This window comes from Oryx dammah, unplaced genomic scaffold, assembly GCF_014754425.2.
Source record: "Oryx dammah isolate SB20612 unplaced genomic scaffold, SCBI_Odam_1.1 HiC_scaffold_21, whole genome shotgun sequence".
NCBI lineage: Eukaryota > Metazoa > Chordata > Mammalia > Artiodactyla > Bovidae > Oryx > Oryx dammah.
The window spans coordinates 54,029,006-54,054,357 of NW_024070205.1; the positions used below are offsets into that span (position 1 = coordinate 54,029,006).

At 37.1% G+C, this 25,352-nt stretch overlaps 1 protein-coding gene across 1 annotated transcript in view; it reads right to left on the bottom strand.

Moving 5' to 3' along the window:
• DISP1 (dispatched RND transporter family member 1) overlaps nucleotides 1-25,352 on the bottom strand; it is a 219,262-nt gene that overhangs the window by 61,744 nt on the left and 132,166 nt on the right. The gene's annotated exons all lie outside the window — the stretch shown is intronic.

Sequence of the window (25,352 nt, forward strand, 5' to 3'; positions counted from 1 at the left end):
TATCAGATGCAAAAGTTTTATCCCCTAAACCAACAAATATAATGCTAAAAAAATAATAAACATAAGTTGTCATGATCTTATTAACTTGTTTTCTGTTATGTTCTATAGGGTAGTATTGCTTGCACATAAGAAAAAGAGTACTATGGCTGGGATTTACTTCAAGTGAGATTTTTAAATTAATTTTTTCCCCCTCTATCAAAGGGTCTAGGCCTTAAATATAGAGGAAAAATTAATGTTCAAATTACCAGTAATATTTTTTTCTGCCTAGTCAACAAACAAAAGCAAAAACAACCTTTTTTCTTACTTTATCACCTTCTGACCAACACACATACAAAATCTGGAAATGCAGTAAGAAAAATGGATCATCAGATGCTATTGGTTCATCAATGCTATTGATCATCAATGCTATTTGACCTACACATGATGCCAAGAATAAAAAAGAAAACCATTGTTTGGCTCACTAACCCTCTGGCATAGCATTCTTCTGAGTAGACAAACATCTTCAGGAGAAATCTCTCTCCAGTCCCTCCCCACCTCTGGCAGACACACAGGTCCCAGAAGAAATCATCACCCATGAGGACAATTCCTATGCATATTTTCACCCAGATTATAAACTACTCAACAGGGACCTTTCTGAGCAGAGAATGCCAGAACAATGCATAGTGTTTCAATCTGAATACTAATACCCAGAAGATACTCTTTGTTGTTGTGGTTGTTCAGTTGCTAAGTCATATCCAACTCTTTGTGACCCCATGAACTACAGCACATCAGGCTTCTCTGTTCTTCACTATTTCCCTGAGTTTCCTCAAATTCATGTCCATTGAGTTAGTGATATCATCCAACCATCTCATCCTCGGTTGCCCCCTTCTCCTCTTGCCCTCAATTTTTCCCAGCATCAGGGCCTTTTCCAATGAGTCAGCTCTTTGCATTAGATAGCCAAAGTATTGGAGCTTCAGCTTCAGCATCAGTTCTTCTAAGGAATATTCAGGGTTGATTGCCTTTAGGATTGATTGGCTTGATCTCCTTGCTGTCCAAGGGACTTTTAAGAGTCTTCTCCAACACCACAGTTCAAAAGCATCAATTCTTTGGTGCTCAGCCTTCTTTATGGTCCAACTCTCAATCCATACATGACCACTGGAAAAACCATAGCTTTGACTAAACAGACCTTTGTTGGCAAAGTGATGTCTCTGCTTTTTAAAACACTGTCTAAGTTTGGCACAGCTATTCTTCCAAGGAACATCACTGTTCAGTTCAGTTTAGTTCAGTTGCTCAGTCATGTCTGACTCTTTGTGACCCCATGATTTTAGTGGAAAAGAGAAAACATTTACAAATATCAAACACATATATAAATCAAGCAGATGCTACTTCTCTCATCAGCCTTACCGTCACTTTGGAAAGTGGTCTGCCAGTCCCAAGATCCTGTTATAATGACCACTGAGAAAGATTTTGAATTGTAGTAAAATGCCCTGTCCTTCAGTTAAATCACTCCAGGTATAAATACCCACTAAAAAACATTCAAATGATATTCCCAGAACAGAGCATTTGTAGTTAAATGTATTATCCAACTAGTGGGAAGACAGTGTAGATAAACTGGTTAAGAGCCCTAAACTGATCCTGGAGGCACAGACTCTAATTTTCTATCACTTTCTTAATCTGCCATCTCAGCAAGATCTGCTCCCTTAAGTTTCCATTTACTGAAAGATATATCCTTTCTTCTGTTGTTAACAAAACAAAAAGCTGTGTACAAATGTTCTGAAAATGATAAAATATACTAATCAGGGGCCATCTAAAAAGGCACCGGACTTCATAAAAAGTTAACTGAAATTTAAGATGTTTATTTTCATGGTTAAGTGAAAGACCACCTAGAAAATGTAAGAAGTAATCACTTGATGAGATAAAAATGTAGTCATTTCTCAGCATCAGAAACTCTCGTTGTATAAATGCTCTAGAGAAATCACGGAAGGCACATGCTTTCTCTTGCCTTTACCCATGACTCATGTTCCCAAGACTCCTTTACGGACCTCAGCCAAGCTACTGGCGCTGATGAGATCTGCTGAGAAAATCAGAACCTCCTCTTGGCCCTTTTATCAAGACAGACAGAATAGGAATACTCTTTTTTGGGTCTATTGGTTTGTTCTGACCATACTAGATGGGTTAATATAATTTGAGAGAATCTATTTTGGCTTAATTCAATCACTCCTACTGCTGCTAATCATAGGTATCAGGTGAGTTAGGCTAGTCAGAAGTATCTAACAAAAATCCGCAAGGTTTTCAGGTGAAACTGACTTTCAGACAGTGACCTCAACCTTGAATGCTCGTGAAAGTACCCTGAGACCCCCTCTAGACGCTCCAAAATATCTCTGTTTCCCTGTCTTCTCATTGACTCTGTTTCTCATCAGGAAAAATAATTTCTCTTTTTCTGTGTAACAAGAATGACAGCTACCATTCTCTCTTATTTTTATTGCCAAAGCATCATTTTGTAGTTACATAAGAGTTAAATAGATTTTTGCAGGTCAGCCAAGGGACCTAATCACGATTTATAACATTTTTTCCCCCTGGTGTGGTAAATTGCAGTTCAAGTGCCAAATAACTTACTTACAAATGAACTTTTGGAACATAACTTGTTTGGTAACTTGGAGACTTCTTGTAACGAAGTAGGTATGAGTGGATAGTAAAGAATAATTGAACTGTGACTTTGTATTTGAAGTAACTCACATGAGCTTTCTAAGATTCAGTTTCTTTAAGCATAAACTGGGAACAATCAAATTGACTTTACAAATAAGTTGCAGATTATAAGTTAAAAATGATGAAAAAGCAAAAGCTGGCACAAAATTGTTCTCAGAAATGTTTACAGATTAAGTTCAATTAATGTATCTGTGTAAGAATTCAGGTAACCAGGACAATGGCAAAATTTCCATCTAATGTCAAGAGTTGACTTTAGGGCCACAAAGAGAAAGACCTTGTTTCTTTAGAACTTTCACTGAAGTTTTTTCACTGAAACAAGTGAAAAAAAAATTTGATCTGAGTCAGAAAGAACAGTGAAAGAGATGAGCTAGAGGAAGATTCAACATCATAAAAAGGAACTATTGTGATAAATGTAATGCTATGTGATTACAAATGCAGTGACAGTTATTATTTACAGGGGAAGTTTAAAATAAGTCTTGGATCAAATATAATGAATGACTTTAGAAGAGCTATGTTGAAATCACCTGTTTTCCCCAGGGCCATAACACACAGGGATTGCCAAAAGAAAGCTATTCTTGAGGCCCTGGCTTGGGATGTGGTGAGGCCCGATAGCCGGTATTTTAGTGTATTTCCTGTTGTTCATGAGTATAACAGGCCAATATCAATATATCCAAAGCCACTAATCTCACACCTCCTATTTCAACCTTTCTACTAGCATTTTTATGTCCTGAGTGCTTTATCAGTTCTGAGGCTTATACGGCCTTGGGCCAAGGACCATCTTTTGATTACATTTTAAAATTTAAGATTTTTTTTTTCTTTGGACCTCAGTTCTTCACAAGTGTAAATCAGGGTACAAATCAATGTCCACCTCATATTATTACTCTGAGAATGTAAAAATATATCTTAAACCATAAAGGGCTATGTATTTACAATGAAAGAATTATTATTATTGCTTAAGTGAGGAGAATGTTTAAAAAATATGAAATGATGCTTCCTGGTTTCAAAGCCAAAACTATGTTTTAAAATGGCATCAGAGATATCTGTAGCCTAGAAGAAATGGCCCTGATGAGTCTAAATTTTAAAGCTGACTCTACTAGTTACTGAGAACCTGGGTCAAATTATTTACATTATTAGAGTCTCAAAGTCTTGACTCTTTTTAGAGTTAAATTTGTTTGAAAAACAAACTAACATAACCTTCTGAAACAGCAACATGGCATTACTATTCAAAATTTAAAATACCCTCATCATTTGACTCACAATTCTACTAGGGTTTACACAGTTTGGATATACTTGAACAATGTGTAAAGACAAATGTCCAGAGAAAGATGCTGACTGCACCACTGCCTGTAACAGTAGAAACTGGATATGATCTAAATTATCAATAGGGACTTAAATTCTGTCATATCCATAAATTTGGTATTCTGTACAATAAAAAAAAGTGAGTTAAATCAGGATTACTTCTAGGGAAAGAAGTCCAAAGTAATACCTCTTCATATGTGAATAAAATCCAGCTGCAGAAAAGCCAATGTGGTATGAACCCATTTACTGAAAAAGTGGGGAAGACTCACATACATGGCTAGTGTATATACGTAGATAGTTTCTAGAAGAATATGGGAAAATGCTAACATTGTTTCCTGCTAGAGTGTTGCACTGGGCCATTTGGAAGTGTAGAGAAGACTCATATTTTACTTTTTGTACTGCTTGCAACTTTTACTATAAATGTGCTATCTTCATAGTAATAAAATATTAATGAAACAACATATAAAGTTTCTAGCATGGTGACTAATGATGAACAGAAGATAATTATTATTAAAATGCAAGAACAGAAACAAACTTACTTTACCTTAAAGGATTAATAGTCATCTATTCACTGGATGCATTTTAAATTGTTTGTCTTCCAGTATATATCAGCTCTCTTATAATAACACCCTACACAATATACCAAATAACTGGATAAAGCAGGAAATCAAAACCTAGCTAAGGAGAAAAAACAGATGAATACAAACTTTTAGAAAATGGTTTTCAATCTCATTGAGTCCAAATTTGGGGAAACATAAATTATTATTTGTTGGACCAAAGCTATCTGTGAACCAAAATTACTAGGACTAGTTTCATAAGCATTAAACAGAGAAACAGAGGAGAAATATAGAGGTGTTCCAATCAAATGTAAAGAGAAAAGTCATCAGAGTTCACATGATTAGAAGGTTCAAACAATTACATCCTGCTCTGGCTTGGGGCTCAGGACACTAACACCTGAAAGATAAAAGGAAATTACCCTGCTTCTAAGACTAAAAGTAGTATCTCCCTGAAAATGCTATCATATAATCATAGTAGGAACTGAGGAAATTATGGAAATGTTATTCATCAACATATCATATATTAAAGTCTGTTAGTGACACACAACCTACCCAAAAGATGCAATCACACTATTAATATTAATAAAAGGGTTACAAAAACCTCATGGTAACTCCTTGCAATTGGAAGCCAGAACTGCTGGTATGGCCAGAAAACTGTCAAGTTAAAATCTATATGTAATGTTGAAGAGACTACACAGACATGTTCCAATTACCACAGTAACCACTCAGCGGAGTCATCACTATCCTTGACAAACACGAGGCTCAGATAGCCTGAAGGAACATCTTCATCCACATCAACAGTTACAATGGCACACCTCTTTGGTATTGCCAAACACTTTCACACACATGATCTCACTTGAGTTGATCCTCCTAATAGCCCTCAGAAAAACAGGTGTGGCAGGCATTGTGGCTCTACTTTGCAAAAGAAACACGTGAGGCATAGAGTCTCAAATAGTTAAGGTCAGGAAGTCTGATGCTGAGGTTCTGAGGGCTTTCTGCTAAACTACATTCCATAGGCTCAGACAATGTATTCCAGAACAACCCTTTGCTTCATTAGATTCATAACACCAAACTTATCAATAAATGGCAAGACTGTATCAAAAACAAGATTCCATATTGTAGACAATCAGCTTTTTCAAGAAGAGTGATGTTCCCTATAACACAGTTTTGTTAGACAAAATACACAACACTGATATGATATTTTTCAAACATAGGGATCACTTGCGGATGCTGCTAAAATGTAGATTCTGATATAGTCCATTTGGAGTGGGGCGACAAAATCTTCCAATCTGCCATACTGTTGGTTCAAAAAAACACTTTGTATAGCAAGGCAAAGACACAACTAGGAAGGGAGGCTTCAAGAGAATTAGGCCTTAGCAATGGCAAAATGATGCCCAATCAAAGCAGACAAGATAACAATTAACAGAGAAACAAAAGGTCCATTTTTCTAATTAAGACAGAGAAGAGTAACAAATTTTAACAGTAGAAGTTCTAATTGATAACCAAGTTTAATTATGGCTTATTTCAGGCCCCTAAACTGTCGTGTGCATAGAAATAACAACCAATCAGATTTTAATCTTTTTAGAGTAATATATGTGAACTGAAGCACCTTGCCCAGGTAACTGCATGTGACAATCTTTTTCTTTCAAGTGTACTAGATATTGGAAAATAGGAATTCTTCCTTCCTAGAGAGGAAGACTGGATCTTCAGATATAAAGCACCTGAAGTTTTTTTTTTTTTTTCCCACACCAGGTATAAAGGCAGTTTGGGAGTACCTCTATTCATTATGCACCAAACCTGTTTTAATATGAAATCAGTCCCCTAAAATTGTTTGATGGTCTCATTTCTTATCACTGGTACCAAAATGACCTATCAATTTTTAGTGCTATGGCCAGAGAATAAATAGCTTCTCTAAATGCACCAGAGAAATTGACAAAGAATATCTGAGGTAACTTGTAGAATGGAGCTATTAAAACTGGATGGTAGAAAGACACCAGCCAAGTTTTGTCTCTAACTACATATTACCCTTCAAAGGGCTATCCAAATGTGTGTGTGTGTGTGTGTGTGTGTGTGTGTTGGGTTTTTTTTTAACATCTCACTGTGTCAGACACTTCCCTCACAATACCTCTACAAAGATCTTATTAAACCCATTTTAGAGAAAACTGAAGGTCAAAAACATATTGTAACTAATCCAAATCACATGCTGGGATTTAATCTCAGACCAGCATGTCTCTAAAAGTAAGGCTTCTCTAACAATCTCAAGATGCTTCTAGGGCAATGCCAAGCTCAACTAGCTTTTATAGGACCACTGAAGGATACTGATATAAAATTCAGTCTGAAGGTCCACATGAAAAATATCCTCTGAGCTCAATATTTCCCAAGACAGTTTTAAATGGTACAATTCAGGATTCAAGAGTGTGAGGGATGTATTTCACTGAGTTAAAAAAAGTGCTATCCACCCATGTATCACAAAATGCAAACAGTAAAAAGCAAGGTGATGGATTGATTTTGGTTGTCATGTAGTATTTGGACTATTTTAAAATAATGTAATTGTGACCTGGCAGCAAAATCTGTATCTTTAATCAATGAATCAGGTCCTTTTAGGGAACTAAAAAATATAGTCTTAAATAAAGAAACAATCTTCTTCCCTTCTGAGACAAATTAAATTTTCTTATTTTTCTTTGAGTTCATGAACTTTCTATGGTAAAACTCTCCTTCAATAAGAGCACTTTAAATATCTTCATTTAATCACCTATAAGCATTTTATGTGTTGCAAAGAACTCTACAGAAATAAGGCATTATTGATATCATTTCCCTTAAATCATAAACTGTGATAAATTAGAAACCTTTTTCTCAAGGAAACAATGTTATACATTTGAGAATCTATACTACTAAGCAAACATTTCGTAAGAACCCATTAGGTACTACTATGCTTTCCATCACACCATGAGAAAGCAAACTGAGTTCTAGGCAGTCTAAAAGCAAGGAATCACTATTCTTGTACAATGAAAACTCACTGTTTCCTTTAACTTTATATTATCAAGAAGATAGTTTCAACTTATAATAACAAACCATATCTTTGAAAATGAAATACACCTAATGTTTTTATATAACTTCTTAAATAGGATCACACATGATATATATTGATAAAGGCACCGATAAATTGGTATATGCTTCACTTTTACAAAAACCATTCATAATACTTGCTGTTTTTGTTCAGTCTCTAAGTCGTGTCCGACTCGTTGTGACCCCATGAACTGTAGCATGCCAGGCTCTTCTGTCCTCTATTATCACCTGAAGTATGCTCAAATTCATGTCCATTGACCAGGTGACTCAGTGGTAAAGAATCTGCTTGCCAATGCAGGAGACACAGATTCGATCCCTGGATCACGAAGATCCCCTGAAGAAGGAAATGGCAACTCACTCCAGTATTCTTGCCCAGGAAATCCCATGGACAGAGGAGCTTGGTGGGCTACAGTCCATGGGGTTGCACAAGAGTTGGACCCGACCTAGCAACTAAACAACAATCATAATATTTACAAACAGTGCAATGATACAGAAGAAAAATTTAAATGAACAGATACAGTTTTGCCCTTGCCCAGATTTACAAAACTGTATTGACAGATAAGAGTTAAACAATGTTAGGAAGATATTATAGTGCCATAGCAAATCTGAAGACCCTGAATTTGGAAACCAGTCTTATTGCTAGATGTGAGTTAGCTGAGCTTCATATTATAGGAATGAGTGATAGAATTTTACTGCTGTGGAAACATTACTCTCATTTTTCTCTTGTTTTATATCTGATGTACCTTTGGTAGCAGGTCTATGTGAGAAGAGAAATGTGGGTGTAAGAAAGTTTATCTTTTATAGTCTGGGATAAATAACAGTCGAGAACATTCTCTTTCCAATATAAACACTTCTCTATCTAAAAATACATTTCAAGAGCCCTATCACTATACTGTAGCTATTAAAGCAGTTTTTAGAGCTCTCTTTTCCAAGTTCATCCACCAAAATCATCGTTCCACAAAATATTCACCACTTCTCCCCACACTTGAAAATATTATATCCATAAGCATCAATGCTCTTAAGAAAGAGAAAGTATTCTTTTGTTTTCAGATGTCTATTTCAGATGAGTTTCAATTCTATTATGCTGCAACAATTTAACCCTTAATCTGAAGATTTTATGTTCATTTGCATAACTAAGAATATGCAAAATAAAACTAGAGACGTTTCTATAATCAGATATGTTGAAGGAGTCTGGGTTTGGTAGATGCAAACTATCACATTTAGAATGGATAAACAAGGTCCTACTGTACAGTACAGGGAACCATACTGAATATCCTGTGATAAACCATAATGGAAAAGAACATTTAAAAAAAGAAAGTATACATATGTATAACTGAGTCACTTTGCTGTACAGTAGAGATTGGCACAACATTGTAAATCAACTATACTTCAATTTTTTAAAAAAAATGTCAATCTCTTCTCTTTCAAAAAAATTCTAGAAAGCCCTCTAAAAAGTTGTTATCTAACTCAAGAACCAGCTGAGACATTCATCTGGACTCTACTGCAAGTCTTGAAGGGAACATAATCAATATAACAAATATCCACAAAGTTACAAGTCTATTACAGCGGTTTCAACTCCTTCTACATACTAGAGTCACTTCGGTAATACGAAACAATTACAGACACTGGGCTCTGGTCCCAGAGGTTATGATTTAATTCATATTGTAATGGGGTATGGGCATTAGCATTATTTAAATACTCCCCAGATGATTCTAACGTGCAGCTAGGATTGAGAACTACTGATTTATACTTTATTTAATTAATGCTGATCAAGTTATAAGAGCAAGCAACTAACTCTCAAAATATTCAATACTGTTTCAGAAAATATTGCTTGAAATGCAGACTGTTACTGTATATTCTAAAACATTTGGACCTGGTACTTCATGTTAGACATGTATTATAGTATTTGGATTAGTTTTACTTCTTTTTGGGTTACCATTGAAGTTATAAGGGTGGGGACAAGGGTGCCGGGAAGAGAAGGGTGGGGACAAGGGTGCCGGGAAGAGAAATCCTCAACAACACATTAGTTTGAGAGGCAACAGTGTGAAATTCATGTGGAACAATGTTGTGGATATATAAAACAACTTGTCACATGGTCTCAATTATTGGGTTGGTCATAAGATGTTATGCAAAAACCTGAATGAACTCTTTGGCCAAGCCCATACATATGGATCATCTGAATAGAGTATAGGATATAGCCAATTTGACTAACAAGTTTATTTAACCCTCAAGAAAAAAATATCTCCCCAACCCCTGGTCAATCTCCAATGTGAAGTCCCAAGCCTCTCTATTAAAAGAGCATGCTCCTTAAAGCTTTCTGCCAAAAAAGAGAAGGAAAGAAGGGGAGAGAGAGAAAGAAGGAAGAAAGCAAGAAGGAAAAAAAAAAAGACAGGGGAGGAAGAAAGGAAAAGGAAAGGAAAAAGAAAGAAAAAGCCTTCTGATTGCATTTTAAGCATTTTAAATGTTCCATTTCTAGAGTCAGACAGCCTCCAGAAACCAGACCTCCTAATCTAGCCTCATAGCCCACTAAAAGAAAAGAAAAAAACAATTAATCACAAGATGCTTTGGTAATAAACAGAACCCCCAAGATGTGATAGATCTATCTTTAGATCATAAGATTTCATCTGAAATTATTTTGCTCCAACTAAAATCATAAAGCATTCAGCAATCTGTCTGTCTCACTATAGCTCTTCCCCAGTAGAAACAGAAACATATGACTGAGCTTGACTCATGCTGTTGAACAAAGATCACAAGCAAGTCTAAAGACACCATGAATGTTTAATATTTTATACATTTCAAAACCTCAAAATTTAGCAGCTCAAAGGAAAACACCATCACAGAGATAAATCAAAATAAGAAAATTCTACATCCACATACTGTGAAGCAAAAGAATGTGAAGGAATTTTTAAAATGTCTTCCATAAAGCCAAAACCTGAGATCAATCATCATTAAGCACTTGAAAGTTGTTTGATTTAAATGGTAACCTGTTGTTTCTTCATCCTACACTTAAGAATTATCTAAGCTTTTCCCACCAATGCTAAGCATCTGACACCAGGCTCCGCTCCCTGCTGTTCCGTGAAGTGTGAGAAGTAGCAAATCAAATTTCCTCAAGCAGCTCCCCAAATGGGTTCTTCCTGCAGAGTTCAGCAAATCAAGTCTCAGGGGTATCCTTTAGTCCACTGAGCAACTTGGAAGACATATCTCAAGGTATTTGTATGAGACACAATCGAAGACATCTTTTTACTTAAATAAAGGACACTGAGATTTACTTTCAGCTTAGAAAAACATCAAATTTTGATTGCTTTTCTTACTTGAACTGGATCAGTAAAGTAACCCTTAGCAAGAGTCTGGGTACCTCTTTCATAAATCTTTTTCTATTCCTTACTTAAATTACCATTATAAATGCTTGTGAATTTTACTGTTTTCTTTCCTGTATGTATTAGGTGAACTGAAATTCCATTTACATTGTTCAAGTGGGAATTTCATTTGCTCACAAAGGTAATTAAATTGTATTTTTCAGTTCAATAGGTGAGTGTCCTTATTTAGCAAGCATATAATAAGTACCTACCATGTTCCCTGTGAATAGTGTTTTTGGAATCTAATATGTGAGCCTGAAATAAGTGAGCCTGTTGAATAGTGATTAAAATGATAAAAGAATAGAAATTAAGGGAGAGAGAACAAACGGCCACCCTGTTCCCCAAGTCTTGCTTTACTCATATATTTAGTTCTTTTGCTTTATATTTTTCCAAAAGGCTGAGAGGTTAAGCAGTTCATTTGTCTTGATCCTAAACACTCAGTTTTCTTTCCCGTGTTAGGATGTGATAAGGAACTGCAATTTTTGAAAAATCGGAAATCTTCATATAGTCAGTGTGTCAAGGCTTCCATCACCCATACTGAGCTGTAAGAGTTGTACTGCTGAGGGTGGCTCTGATCCAATCCCAGAAATCAGAGTAGTTAGAATGAAAGGCAAAGAATTGATGCACAGCAAACACTGAAAGGCAGATCCCCTGTTACCAAAAAAGGGTTGAATGGTTTAATACACACTAAAAAGACAACTGGAACTAGACTAAAATTTTGGACGAATCCATTTTATAATACATATCATCTCCCGGACTGAGGCAAGGTTAACATGTATTTTACTACATTGCTTTGAAGGTCAATCATTTCAGACTCTTAAACGTCACACACCTTTCATAATCAACGCAAATAGCTCATGCTCATACTTCTATAATCCATGTCTAAGATGCAAGCTATATGAAACAGAAGACACATAAAAAAATACTCTGTCTTATCTTTGTATACTAAAACAAAAACTGACAAATGAAGTATAATCAACCAATAAAATACTCAAGATTTGGCAATGAAAGCATAAGATAGTTTATTAAGAGATGTAATTTTTAAAGTACAATAATTTTTAATGATATTTTAAAAATAATGCCAATTCTGTTTAACACTTTAAAAAGTAGAAATGTGTCAGCAGACATTAAAACCATGGGAAGTGGTAAAGCCACTGTCTACCAGTAGAACATTCTAGAGTTTATTTACACAGTTTAGTGACTTCCCAGCCATCAAAGGGAACTGGAGTTTTCTTAAGTATAAATACTATTATCTAAGATAACCCTCTTGGGGGTAAACAGGACATATTCATTCTTTTCCTTTCAACAGGAATATCTATTACAGAAAATTTTAGCAAACTGTAAAGTATGCTGTCCATTTTTTACATTATCCCTGAAAAAATCATTTATGTTCTGTCCATGATTTGCATGATATACTCCAGTTTCTGCAAATATTTTACCCACTTGGTTTAGAAAATTTTCACATTTTGCTACAAAACATAAAACTATTTCACAAGTTAATCTAGTTTGAAATTTTCTACCAGTCACATATAAAGCATCCACTTTAATTTTAAGCGAAAGTAAACATGGCAAATACATTCTGCTTTCTACTATGGGTAATAAATCCAATTATAATGTAGCTATTATTGCCACCATTAAAATGAACATAATACATGAAACATTTAATCATCTCAAAAACAACTTGAGAGTGTAGAGCAAGCTCTGTGTTTAAAATGAACGTTGATAAAAATTAAACTTGCCATGGAAGCTTGGCTCCCAAGCTTAGTTCCCAATTTCTCTTTTTAAAAGCTGGAAGAAGTTAATATTTTATTATTTTCTTACAACATTTAATTCACAGAAAGTGATTAAAGCACTTCCTACAATTCTACATCTATTTTTTGACCAAGTGGCAATGAGAGAAGCATTTCTTTTCTGACTTTTCTGATTAGAAAGTGGTTTAAAAAGAAGCTCAGAGCATGAAACAGCTAAACAACTTGACATCTGAGGTTTCTTCCCAACTTCATAAAGAAAGCACATTAGAATAAACCTTAAGAAACAGCTTACCTTACCCTACTGTGCTAGACTAACATTCAAAACACTTCATGAGGCATTTTAATGCATTCAGATGCCGTTCAAAGCTTACACTGAAAGAAAACTGTGAACTAGAATTTTAAATTTAATCCGAGAAGCACACAGCAAAGTTCAGCTTTAAAAGAAATTCTCCCCAAATACATTCACAGAAGCATGAATAAATGTATTACCTTTCTGTTCAGAGAAGCAGCGTTCCTGGTTCGGTTTGGTCTGCAAGTGACTGCAGTAGCAACAGCCGAAAGTGGCCGCAGGAGCACAGCACAGCAGAGGGCGACCTCAGAGTCGCAGGAGCAGCTCCTCGGAGCGGCAGGACAGACCGAATGACAAGCACATGCAGATTGCTTTGAATTAGGCATGTTAGGGGCTGGAACTTTCGAGTTTGCTCTCCTATAGGACAGGAGACGGTCTCTCCTACTTAACCCCTGGGGGCAAGGTCTCAGTAATGGTAACAGCTGGCATACAGAGGGGCTTGATCTGAGCACAAGGTCAGCAAGCCAGGATATGAAGCTGACATGTAATTTCTAGCCTTTTCCTGCTTCTACAGGGAAATTGCACGAAGGACTGTTTTTAGTTATAACTTCCTTTGATCTTTTGGACTTAAAGTTACTTAGTAGATTAAAGCCATGTTAGCTGACATTATTTGCTTGCTTAGCCTAACTTAAGTGTTGCAGATTCAGTTTTCTGACACATAGGGCTACTGCATTTAAACTAACACAAATAAACACCAATCGTGTTTATTTCCAAGTTCCGGGGATTCTTGTGTTCTTTCACAAACGGCTCTTGAGACTCTGCTTTTAAGGCAGAAAGTTCATAGTTTCTCAAAGAGGCAGCCTTCTTTATTAAAAAAGAAAGTACTATTTAAAGCAGTTTTAAGTGTTTCTCTTCAATTGTCCTTAACAAAAACAGTTAAATGAATTTGACACTGCTTTTTATAAATTTGTGGTCCTGTTGATGCCAGTATTTAAAATTCCATGGTCACAACAACATAAAAAGCTTATAAATACCTGCAAATAAATGCTTTAAAATTACCTATGACAGCTATTGGCAAATAAGAGATAATTTACTGAATCCATGAAATCTAACTTTTTATGACTTTAATAAAAATGTGTAAACTCTAACAACGGGCTGTATTGATAGCAATTTCAAAGTTAAAGAAGGTAATACAAGCAGTCAAAGAAAAAAATAGATGACATTGGGCTTCATCAAAATAAAAAACTTTTATATATTGAAGAACATTATCAAGAAAGTGAAAAAACCTTTTGAATGGGAGAAAAATATTTGCAAACCGCATATCTACGAGGCTAGTAATCATAATATATAAAACTTACAACTCAACAATAAAAAGACAAATAAGCCAATTTAAAAACAGGCAAAGTTTTAGAATAGAGACTTTTCTAAAGAAAATATACAGATGGCCAATATGCACATAAAAGGATGCTCGGCATCACTAGTTATTAAGGAAGTGCACATTAAAACCACAATGAGGGACCACTTGACAGCCACAAGGATACCCAGGGCTTCCCTGGTAGCTCAGAGGTAAAGAACCTGCCTGCAGTGGAAGAGCCACAGGAGACTCGGGTTCGATCCCTGGATCAGGAAGATCCCCTGGCGGAGGGCACGGCAACCCACTCCAGTATCCTTGCCTGGAGAATCTCAAGGGTAGAGGAAGCTGAGTCGCAAAGAGTTGGACACGAAGTGACTTACCACAAGATAGCTATAGTCAAAAAATGAGAGGAAGGAATAAGGGAGGGAGAGAAGAAAGGAAGGAAGCGGAGAGGAAAGGAAGGAAAGGAGAAGGGAAGGAGGGAGAGAAGAGTTGGCAAGGAAAAACTGGAACATCATACAACATTGGTGGGAATGTAAAACAGTATAGCCACTATGAAAAACAGTCCAGCAGTTTCTCAAAAAATAAACAAAGAGTTACCATATGACACAGCAATTTTACTCCCAGGTACAATTGAACCTTATTATTTGTGGATTCCGTATTTGCAAATATGCCTACATGCTAAAATTAGTTTGTAATCCCCAAATAATCTTCTTGGTGTTTCTTAGTCCTTCAACGTGAACATACACAGAATAGGGGGAAATTTGAGTCCTCTAACACACAAGTTCCCAGGTGAGGTTCAGCAAGGTGACATATTGCCTTCTTGTTTCAGTTCTCACCCTGAAAACAACTGTTTCTTTTGCAGTCTATTCTGGTGCCACGTTTTTCACATTTTCATGCTTTTTGTTGGCAATTTCACTGTTTAAAATGGTCCTGAAGCGTCATGTACAGTGTTGTTTGGAGTTTCAAAGCTCAAGAAGGCTGTGATGTGCCTTATAGAGAAAATACATGTGCTCAATAAGCTTTATTTAGGAGTGAGAAGGAAATGGCAACCCACTCCAGTACTCCAGTACAATGTTGCCTGGAGAATCCCATGGAGGGAAGAGCCGGGTAGGCTATACAGTCCATGGGGTCGCAAAGAGTCGGACACGACTGACTGACTTCACTTTCACTTTATAGTGCTGCTGGTATGAGTTCAGTGTTCATGAGTCAACAATAGATATTAGACACGTGCTCAGTCATGTTCAACTCTTTGCACCCCATAGACTGTTGCCCACCAGGCTCCTCAGCCATGGAATTTTCCAGGCAAGAAACACTGGGGTGGGTTGCCATTTTCTGCTCTAGGGGATCCTCCTGACCCAGGGATCGAACCCAGGTCTCTTGTGTCTCTTGCACTGCCAGGTGGATACTTTACCGACTGCACCACTGAGGAAGCCCCATATAGTTGGTAAGATATCTTTAAACAGAAACACACAAAAACAAGGGCATGTGCTGACTGGATGTCACAAATGTGACCAGAGGCTTGAAGGAACCTAAGCCTGTATTTACCTGCAGAGCAGTGACTTAGTATGCGTTAATGCAGTGTTTGCAGAGACCTTAAAGACTATAACTACCACAAATAAGGTGAATCAACTATATATACCCAGGAGAACTGAAAATGTTATGTTCATGAAAGAACTCATAACTAATGTTCACAGTAGCATTATTCACAACAAAGGCATCAACTCAATTCAAATGTCCATCAAGTGTTGCATGGATGAACAAAACGTAGCACATGTATACAATGGAATATTATTAGACATAAGGAGGGATAAAAGCACGGATATATATTACAACACGGATGAACCTTGTAAACACTATGTGAAGTGAAAGCCACACACAAAAGGTCACATATCATATGACTCCATTTGCATGAAATATCCAGAATAGTCAAATCCATACAGATAAAGTGTATCTATAGATTAGTAGTTGCCAGGGGCTGGGGGGCAGAGACAGAGGACAGAGAGAGTGACTGCTAACAGGTACTGAGTTTCTTTCGGGGTGATAGAAATGTTCTAGAATTAGGCAGTGCTGATGGTTTCGTAACTTTGTAAATACACTAAAACTCACTGAATTGTACACTTTAAAATAGTGAATTTTATGATATGTGGATTTTACCTTGATAGAGAAATGCTTGTGTACATGCTAAGTTGTTTCAGTCATGACCAACTCTTTGTGACCCCATGGACTACAGCCCAGCAGGCTCCTCTGTTCATGAGATTCTCCAGGCAAGCATTCTGGAATGGGTTGCCATTTCCTCCTCCAGGGGATCTTCCTGACCCAGGGATCGAACCCGCATTTCTTATGTCTCCTGCATTGATTGGCGAGTTCTTTACCACTAGCGCCACCTGGGAAGTTCCTGATAGAAAAATAAGAAAGGTATAAAATTCTAGTCATTAGACTAGTGGTTCTCAAACCTGAGTGCGCACCAGAATCTGCTAGAAAGTTTGGGAGAAGGCAGATGGCTACAGCTCATTCCCAAAGATTCTGATTCTGAGGATCTGGGATGGGACCTGAGAATTTGCTTTTCTGAAAGACCACAGGTGATGCTGACTCTGATGGTGTGAAACCCACATTTTGAAAACCAGTGTGTTAAAGACAACGTATAAGCTTCTGGAGGGCAGGAAAGGTAACTTTCACCTCTGTATCTTCTAAATTTCTCTTAAAAAGAGCCAATCTTGGGGAAGAAAAAGAGGGTGGGAGGGATAAGAAATATTTAATCAAGTAAATATATTGAAAGAGTCAGTCCTTGCAAACTTATGGTATGCTGACTTCATGCCTTATGTATTGCAAAGGCTGTAACACCTAAAAATCTACCCCAGAGAATTAAAGAATTAAAATCCAAATCAAAACTACAGTGAGGTATCACCTCACACTGGTCAGAATAACCATCATAAAAACATCTACAAACAATATATGCCAGAGAGGATATGAAAAACAGTAACCCTCTTGCACAGTTGGTAGAAATGTAAATTGATATAGCCACCATGGAGATTTCTTTAAAAACTAGGAATAAAACTACCATATGACTCAGCAATCCCACTACTGGGCATATACCCTGAGAAAACCATAATTCAAAAAGACACATGTACCCCAATATTGATTGCAGCACTATTGATAATAGCTAGGGCATGGAAGCAACCTATATGTCCACTGACAGATGAATGGATAAAGAAATTGTGGTACATATATACAAAAGAATATTACTCAGCCACAAAAAGGAATGAATTTGAGTACGTTCTAGTGAGGTGGATGAACTCACAGCCTGTTATAGAGTGAAGTAAATCAGAACGAGAAAAAAACAAATATTGTATATAATGCATAAATATGGAATCTAGAAAAGTGATACTGATGAGCCTATTTGTAGGGCAGAAATAGAGATGCAGACATAAAGAACAGACTTGTGGACACAGCTAGGCAAGGAGAGGGTGGGACAAATTGAGAAAGTATCATTGAAATGTACACATTACCATGTGTAAAACAGATAGCTAGTGGGCAGTTGCTGTGTAACACAAGGAGCTCAACCTCGTGCTCTGTGACAGCCTAGAGGGGCAGGATTGGGTTGGGCGACGGGAGGGAGGTCCAAGAGGGAGGGAATATATATATACTTATGGCTGATTCACAGTGTTGTATGGCAAAAACCAACACAACATTGTAAAGCAATTATCCTCTAATTAAAAATTTAAAAATTGAAAATGAAGGTATTTAATCATTCTTTGGTCATCTGAAAAGTACTTTGTTTTAGTTTAGTAAAAAAGCTAACCCCATTTCACTATGCTCATTGTTCTAAGATATGTAAACAAACGTTCTAGAAAGTGGATCCCATAAATTACTCCAGGAAACCTCTTAAATTAGTTAAGGTACACAGAAACCAAAGACTTGAACTCCCAACTCATAAATATGTAAACTCTTATTTCTCCTTTTACCAAAGGCACTAATTTGTACATTTAATCACTTTATTTTAAAATGGTCTGTTATATTGGATGACATCCCTTATATGTGAATTTAAAAAGAAATGATGCAAATAAGCTTACAAAACAGAAACAGATTCACAGTCTTAGAGAATGAACTTATGGTTGTCAGGGGTGGTTAGGGAGTTTGCGATAGACATATATACACTGCTATATTTAAAATGGATAACCAACAAGGACCCACTGTATAGCACAAGAACTCTGCTCAATGTTAGGTGCCAGCTTGGATGGGAGAGGAGTTTGGGGGATTATGGATATAGGTATATGTATGGCTGGGTCCCTTTGCTGTTCACCTGAAACTATTACAGCATTGTTACCTGGCTATTCCCCAATTCAAAGTAAAAAGTTTTTAAAAAATGGGTCTGTGTTGAAGGAAACCCAAAAAAGAGAGGATCTATGTATATGTATAGCTGATTCACTTTGCTGTACAGTAGAAACTAGCTGAACACTGTCAAGCAACTATACTTCAGTAAAAGTTAATTTTTAAAAATGGGTCTACATTAAAATACAGTTACAATTTAAAGTACGCTTTTTGTATTGTCATGTGAAATCCATTATTTTACAGATAATAATCAGGATTATTTTCAATCGGTTTGTATGTTTCTCAACATACTAGAATGAAAAAGAAAACACTAGTAACCTTACAAAGTTCTGATGTTTTCTGAAAACAAAATCCTAGTTTTTCTCAGATCACATTACTTAGGTATCTTTCTTCATTACTAGGAGGACAGAATAGCACAGTAGAGGGACAGAGAGACAAGAACTGGCTGGAGAGGCACAACAGGTGGTACTTTTTAAAAAGTGAAAAAAAAACACCCACTGGGTAACAAACTCTTTCACATCTGAACTCAGTCCAAAATGTGATTCCAGATGTTGTTATATTTATTGACATTTAAAAGTCCCACCTATTAATCTTTGTGTGTGTGTTAAACTTCAAAATAGCTGGCTATGAATAAACTGCAGTCTAAGGTAGATGGGAGAGTTCTGCTTCAGCCAGATTTCTATTTCAGTATGGTCAAGTCAATAGCTTTGTAACTGAAAGTACAAGTTCAGAAAAAGTAATGACAAGAAAGTTCTTCAGATAACATCCTACCTTGTGTTTTAGCGTTTTTAGAGAACAGACTGTTAGGTACATGACAGACTTCAGCCCGGAACATTACGTTGCTCAAGTCAAGAGTCAGAACTGGGAACTCAGTGGAGTCCTGAGGCGCAGTGTCAGCTCTGCCACTCACCAGCTCTGTACCCATGAACTAGTCACTTGATCCAGAGCTTAGGACCTCCTATTTATAAAGTCAACGGGGGCTTCCCCAGTGGCTCAGAAGGTAAAGACCCTGCCTGCAATGCAGGAGACTTAGGTTCGATCCTTGGGTGGGGAAGATCCCCTGGAGAAGGGAAAGCAACTCACTCCAGTATTTTTGCCTGGAGAAAATCTATGGACAGAGGAGCCTGTGGGCAACAGTCCATGGGGTCGCAAAGAGTCGGACATGACTGAGCAACCAACATGTTCACTTTCATACCTTAGATGCAATAATCTCACAGGTCCCTCCTGACTATGAATTCAGTTTTTATGAATTTGCATATCACTCAAATGGATAAAATGAACCACAGTTTTACTATTCAAATTTGGATTAAGAAAAGAACCTATACCGTCACAGTTGAATCAGTGAGTTTGGAGTAAAGACAATAAAGTAAGCAAATTGGAGCAGAAACAAAATAACCGTGATGCTAAAATTCCTTTCCATCAAGATGGAAATATGTGCATCAGTCTTACATATTCCTCTCACCTGATAATTCACATTTAAATATCTTACACCTTCTTTTCACATCTTATTTCCTGTTGAAAACACTATCTTTAAAAACTACAATGCTTACAAATGAAAATGTGATGGCCCTGCTTATCTTCCACGGTGTGACCGCTAAGGAACTTGAGGGTGAACCTCTTCACCCGTCTTTTGCTCTTCACTCCAGCCCTGGAGTCCTTACCAAGGCCTCTTCTAGTTTTCCTTGCTTTGCACTTCCTTGATTCAAATTTTATGGTCAGCATTTATTTACTTTATAAGCCTTCTACTGTGCTGGCCCTTCGAAGGTCTCCCCTCAACTTGCTTTCTCACTATCTTTTCTTCCTTCCAGGTTTGGGAATGCTACTGAAAAAAGTCATTAGACAGGAAGGCGGAGACCTAAAACAAATGCAGACTCTCACCTCTGGAGGTTTCCCCAAGCTGCTGAGATTCATCTCATCTATCACAGATTCTTCACCAAAATCCCCACAGGGACTGCTGGAAATCTTTCCCATGCTCCCTATATTTTAACCTTCTCCATGAAAAATACTATCTATTTTATGAAAAAGAAATGACCATGAGTGCTTGCAAGTATTATCATCTCTACCTCACACTTCTTCTGGAACTCATCCCTTATTTTTCACAATGTTCATGCCTCTTTCCTAAATTAACTACTTACATACTAGGTCTGTGCTACCCAATGTGGTAGCCAGTAGCCACATGTGCTACTTCTATTTAAAGTAATTAAAATCAAATGCAATTGCCACATTTTCACGTGCTCAGGGCTACCCATGGCTCATGGCTTGTGCACTGGACAGAGCAGAGAGAGAAGATGGCCATCACTACGAAGGCTCAGTGAACAGCTCTCCTCTAGATCCACCTGTTCCAGATTGCTATGTTTCTTTAACCTGTCACCCTCCCTCCCCAAGTCCATCTACAACTTTTTTTTTCCCCCAGAAACTTCTTTATTTTCTTAGAAAAAAAATATTTAGTTTTTCCCACAGCCTAACCAAGTCATTCCTTGTCTTGGCCTGCTGGTGTTCAGGTCTCTCTCTTCCTTTCCTTTCACTGCCAGGCAATACTCAAGCCTCACTTCCTCTCATTCCTTAACTTCTAACAACCTTGCGTGAGTGCATGCTCAGTTACTTCAGTTGTGTCTGATTCTTTGTGACCCCGTGGACTGTAGCCCACCAGGCTCCTCTGTCCTGGGATTCTCCAGAATACTGGAGTGGGTTGCCACGCCCTCCTCCAGGGATCAAACCCAGGTCGCCTGCACTGCAGCTGATTCTTTCTCCACTGAACCACCTGGGAAGCCCAAGTGAAAGTCGCTCAGCAGGGTCTGACTCTTTACAACCCCATGGACTGTAGCCCACCAGGCTCCTCTGTCCATGTAACTCTCTAGGCATGAATACTGGAGTGGGTTGCCATTCCCTTCTCCAGGGGATCTTCCTGATCCAGGGATGGAACCATGTCTCTTGCATCTGCTGCACTGCAGACAGATTCTTTACTGTCTCAGCCACTAGGGAAGCCCCTAACAATCTTACTCACCATCTAATAGAACTGTTTCTTCAGAAACAAAATTCCTTTCTCAATACTCATTTTCTTTACATGTCTTCATTTCCCAGCCCTGCTGGCAATCTCCTTTTCTCCTTGCTCAGTTCCCATCATTCTAACACTCACGACTTCTTTAACATCTATTCCATTTTCTTAGCAGATCCTCTGAACTCTCTTTAAATCTCAGGCATTGTCCAAGCCTTCTGTCACTTGTCCTTTCTGTTCTATGCTTCCTGCCTATGTCACCCCATTCAACTTCTTTTCTAAGTTCCATTTTTGCAATGTTTGCTATCTAAGGACATTTCAATATATATGTCCTGCTAACAGTTCAAACTCAGTAATGTCCACTACAAATTATCTTATCATCTTCAAACAGCTTCTTGATTTTCCTATTTCTATTTACTCAGTCACTTAAGCCCCAAATTTTAACTTAAATATTTATTCACTGAACACCTGACCTGTACCTTTGACCTTTATACCACTATCTACCCTTATTTATTTGTTCTCAAGATCTAGCCATTGTCACATAAGCCCTCCTTTCCTCTCCCTTTCCTCTCCTACCTTCTATGCGCTGTGCCCTAGAATTATTGCAACAGCCCACTTGTTTAGGCACTCAGTCATGTCCAACTCTTTGTGACCCCGTGGACTGTAGCCCGCCAAGCTCCTCTCTCCATGGGATTTCCCAGGCAAGAATACTGGAGTGGGCTGCCATCTTCTTTTCCAGGGAATCTTCCTGGATCAGGGACTGAAACCTCATCTCCTACACCGCAGGTGGATTCTTTACCACTGAGCCAGCAGAGAAACCTGCAACAGCCTACCAGACGTGATCTAATCTACGGTACCCTAAAATTCCAATCAAAGCAACACAGAACTTTTCGATTTCTCACCATAACAGATAGATCTGATCAAGATGCACCTCAGTACAGAAAACACTAATGGCTCCTGCATGCCACTAAGTAAAGCTTAAACATGTTACCTAGCTGGCATGCAAGACCCTCCAATATCTGGGTCCTTTCCCTTCCTATTCAGTGCCCTGGTCAAACAGAATGTGCTTTAGCCCAAAGAAACTGGCACACAACCGCTCAGTGCTTATGCTCTTCCTTCTGTTTGCAGTGCTCTTTGTTCACATTTCCAACTTCCACCATCCCACCCATTCTTTACAATACATGACAAATAACGTATCTTCCATGAAGCCTTCTCTGCTTGCCTAAGGCAGGAATTCTTTCATCCTCTTCTAAGTTACATGACCCTGGGAGCGCTCTTGTGGCACTCAGCACATGTTACCTTTTTATCATGGTCATTTGTACATGTCTCTTACCCTCTTAATCTACACATAACAGCACAAGCTCTATTATTATAATTTTTACATCCTTCAAGAAGATTTAGTAGCTGGCGAGTACTTGACAGATACTTACTGAAGAAGCGATTTTTTTTGTTTGTTTTTACAATGTGTTACTATTACCTCTATCATTTATTAAACAGAATAAATGTACCTTTGGAATGTAGTCTGCAAAGTAAAATTCAGTACACAAAATCCTATTTTTCCTGCTGATTTATATGAGCCCTAAGGATCACGTCCACTGTGGTTGTAGGAAAGAAACAACACCCGAGATTCAATATATTTTAATATGACTGCGACATGCTGCACTGTTCTCTACTTTTAAACTCTGAGTACTAAACTTCTGCTAAATACTCAGAGATGTCAGTAACTGGCTTCTCACCCTGTTCTCCAAACCAGTAGAGGTCACTCCCGAAGCTAAGATGCAAGCTTATTCCTGGACAGGTTTTAAATTTCTTTTTGTCTTGTTTCTAAGGTATGATTCTCCTTGGCATTAGCAAAAAATATTTTTAAGGAAAAGAAAAAAGAGTTTTCCCCCGCAGCGAGCCATTCAATTTAATAAACAGTAGACTTTCTGTTTAACTGCCGACTGATCTTACTGTAGCAAATACGACTTCTGTGATAAAATGCCTTGGAAACAAGCATTAATTAATCTGAGAAATTTTTGTATTCATTACGTCCTTTGCTTAATTGGATTAGAAACCAGGTAATCATATGCATTTTCTCAACAATCCAGAAAGCATTTTGGTCATCCAGAATGAAATTTACTTATCAATCCATACACTACCAAAATTTTTAATGAAGATCAGAAGCTGGAAAATATATCTTAAGCAAAAAGCACAGAGATTAGTAACTTTCAGAGAAAATGTAGGCCTTTGTTCTGTGAAGAAAAAATATCTTACTATGCAATACAAAAAAAAATAGGCAAACATTTCAGCTCTCCTAAGATAAAAAAAAATTACTATTAAAAAGAACTTTTTAAATGTGAAAAATAACTCAAGCAGGTTAGTTTATTGTAGGTTTCACGTTGGTATTCTGGTGAATATCTTGTCTTGACATGAGCAGCATAAACAGCATGCTGCCTGAGAGCCTTTCTCCCACACAAGGCATAAAGAATGTTTCATATTTTAGAGGAGGAGAGGAGGCTCAGATTTGATAGTTTTATATAAAAAACAAGCTGGATCATTTCAGCCATAACAAAATAACTAGACTGTAGATCATCTGAGAATATAATCTTGTGATGTGTGATGATTTAGAAGCAAAGCACAGAGCAGTCACGGGCTCTGGAGAGGTTCCAAAATATTTTTGGTTTGAAATATAGGATTTCAAAATAAGATATTTTACCATAGATGCCCCTAACATGAAATATACTCCTAGAATGAAGATTAGTGTGTCTAAACTCTAATCTAATTAGAACATTATCATAATGGTTACAGCTGTATTGTTACTAAACCTGAAGTGAATCTAAAAATGAATGCAGTATGCATATGTTAGGAAGAATTATGACCAATAAATTGAAATTTTTCTGTAAGTTAGACTTCTAATATTGATGGAGAACATAACACTAACTTTCCTTATGTCATGAAATAAAACTACAGGCAAGTTAATTTTCCAAAAGTCAGAGTTTATTGGAAAATATGCGTCACTTGCGTACAAATACCTATCGTCACTACTAAAGGCTTTGATCAAGTAACACTATGACACACTGCATTCTCTGATATAAAATGAAATTGTATGGAAGAAAGTAAATGAAAATTCTAATCCTATTTTATTTACTTATACTTTTTGTAACATGTGGCAATATTATTTTTGGCAAGGAAAGAACCCTAAACTACCCAAACTCTAAGACAGAAGATATTTATTAGGGTTAGATATTTCAAAAAAGTAGCAGGAGTTGTTTTATATGATGAAAGCACACACATGAGTTATTCAGTTCAAGCAGTTCAAAATTATGAAACTAAGGCTATGTGTGGCTTCAAAAAGTCGTCTACATGAAATAAAATTCTGTGAGATGACTAAAAAAATTAGAAATAATGTAATAATAAGTGGGAAAGGAGTAAGATACTTATTTCTATAAGACTGTAAGAATATGAGACATATACTAGAATACTAAAATACTCCATATAGCAGTGCAGTCAGATTCAAAATATAGATCTGGCTGAAAGAACTCATTTGTAAGTGGGTTATATTAGAATCTAGAATTAGTTACTATGGACAATAAAAGGTTATCTCTTTTTCCCATGTTATTTTTTATTTCTAGTGTTATTAACCTGCATAACATCTACAGTGTTTTGTAACATATACAGCAACACTG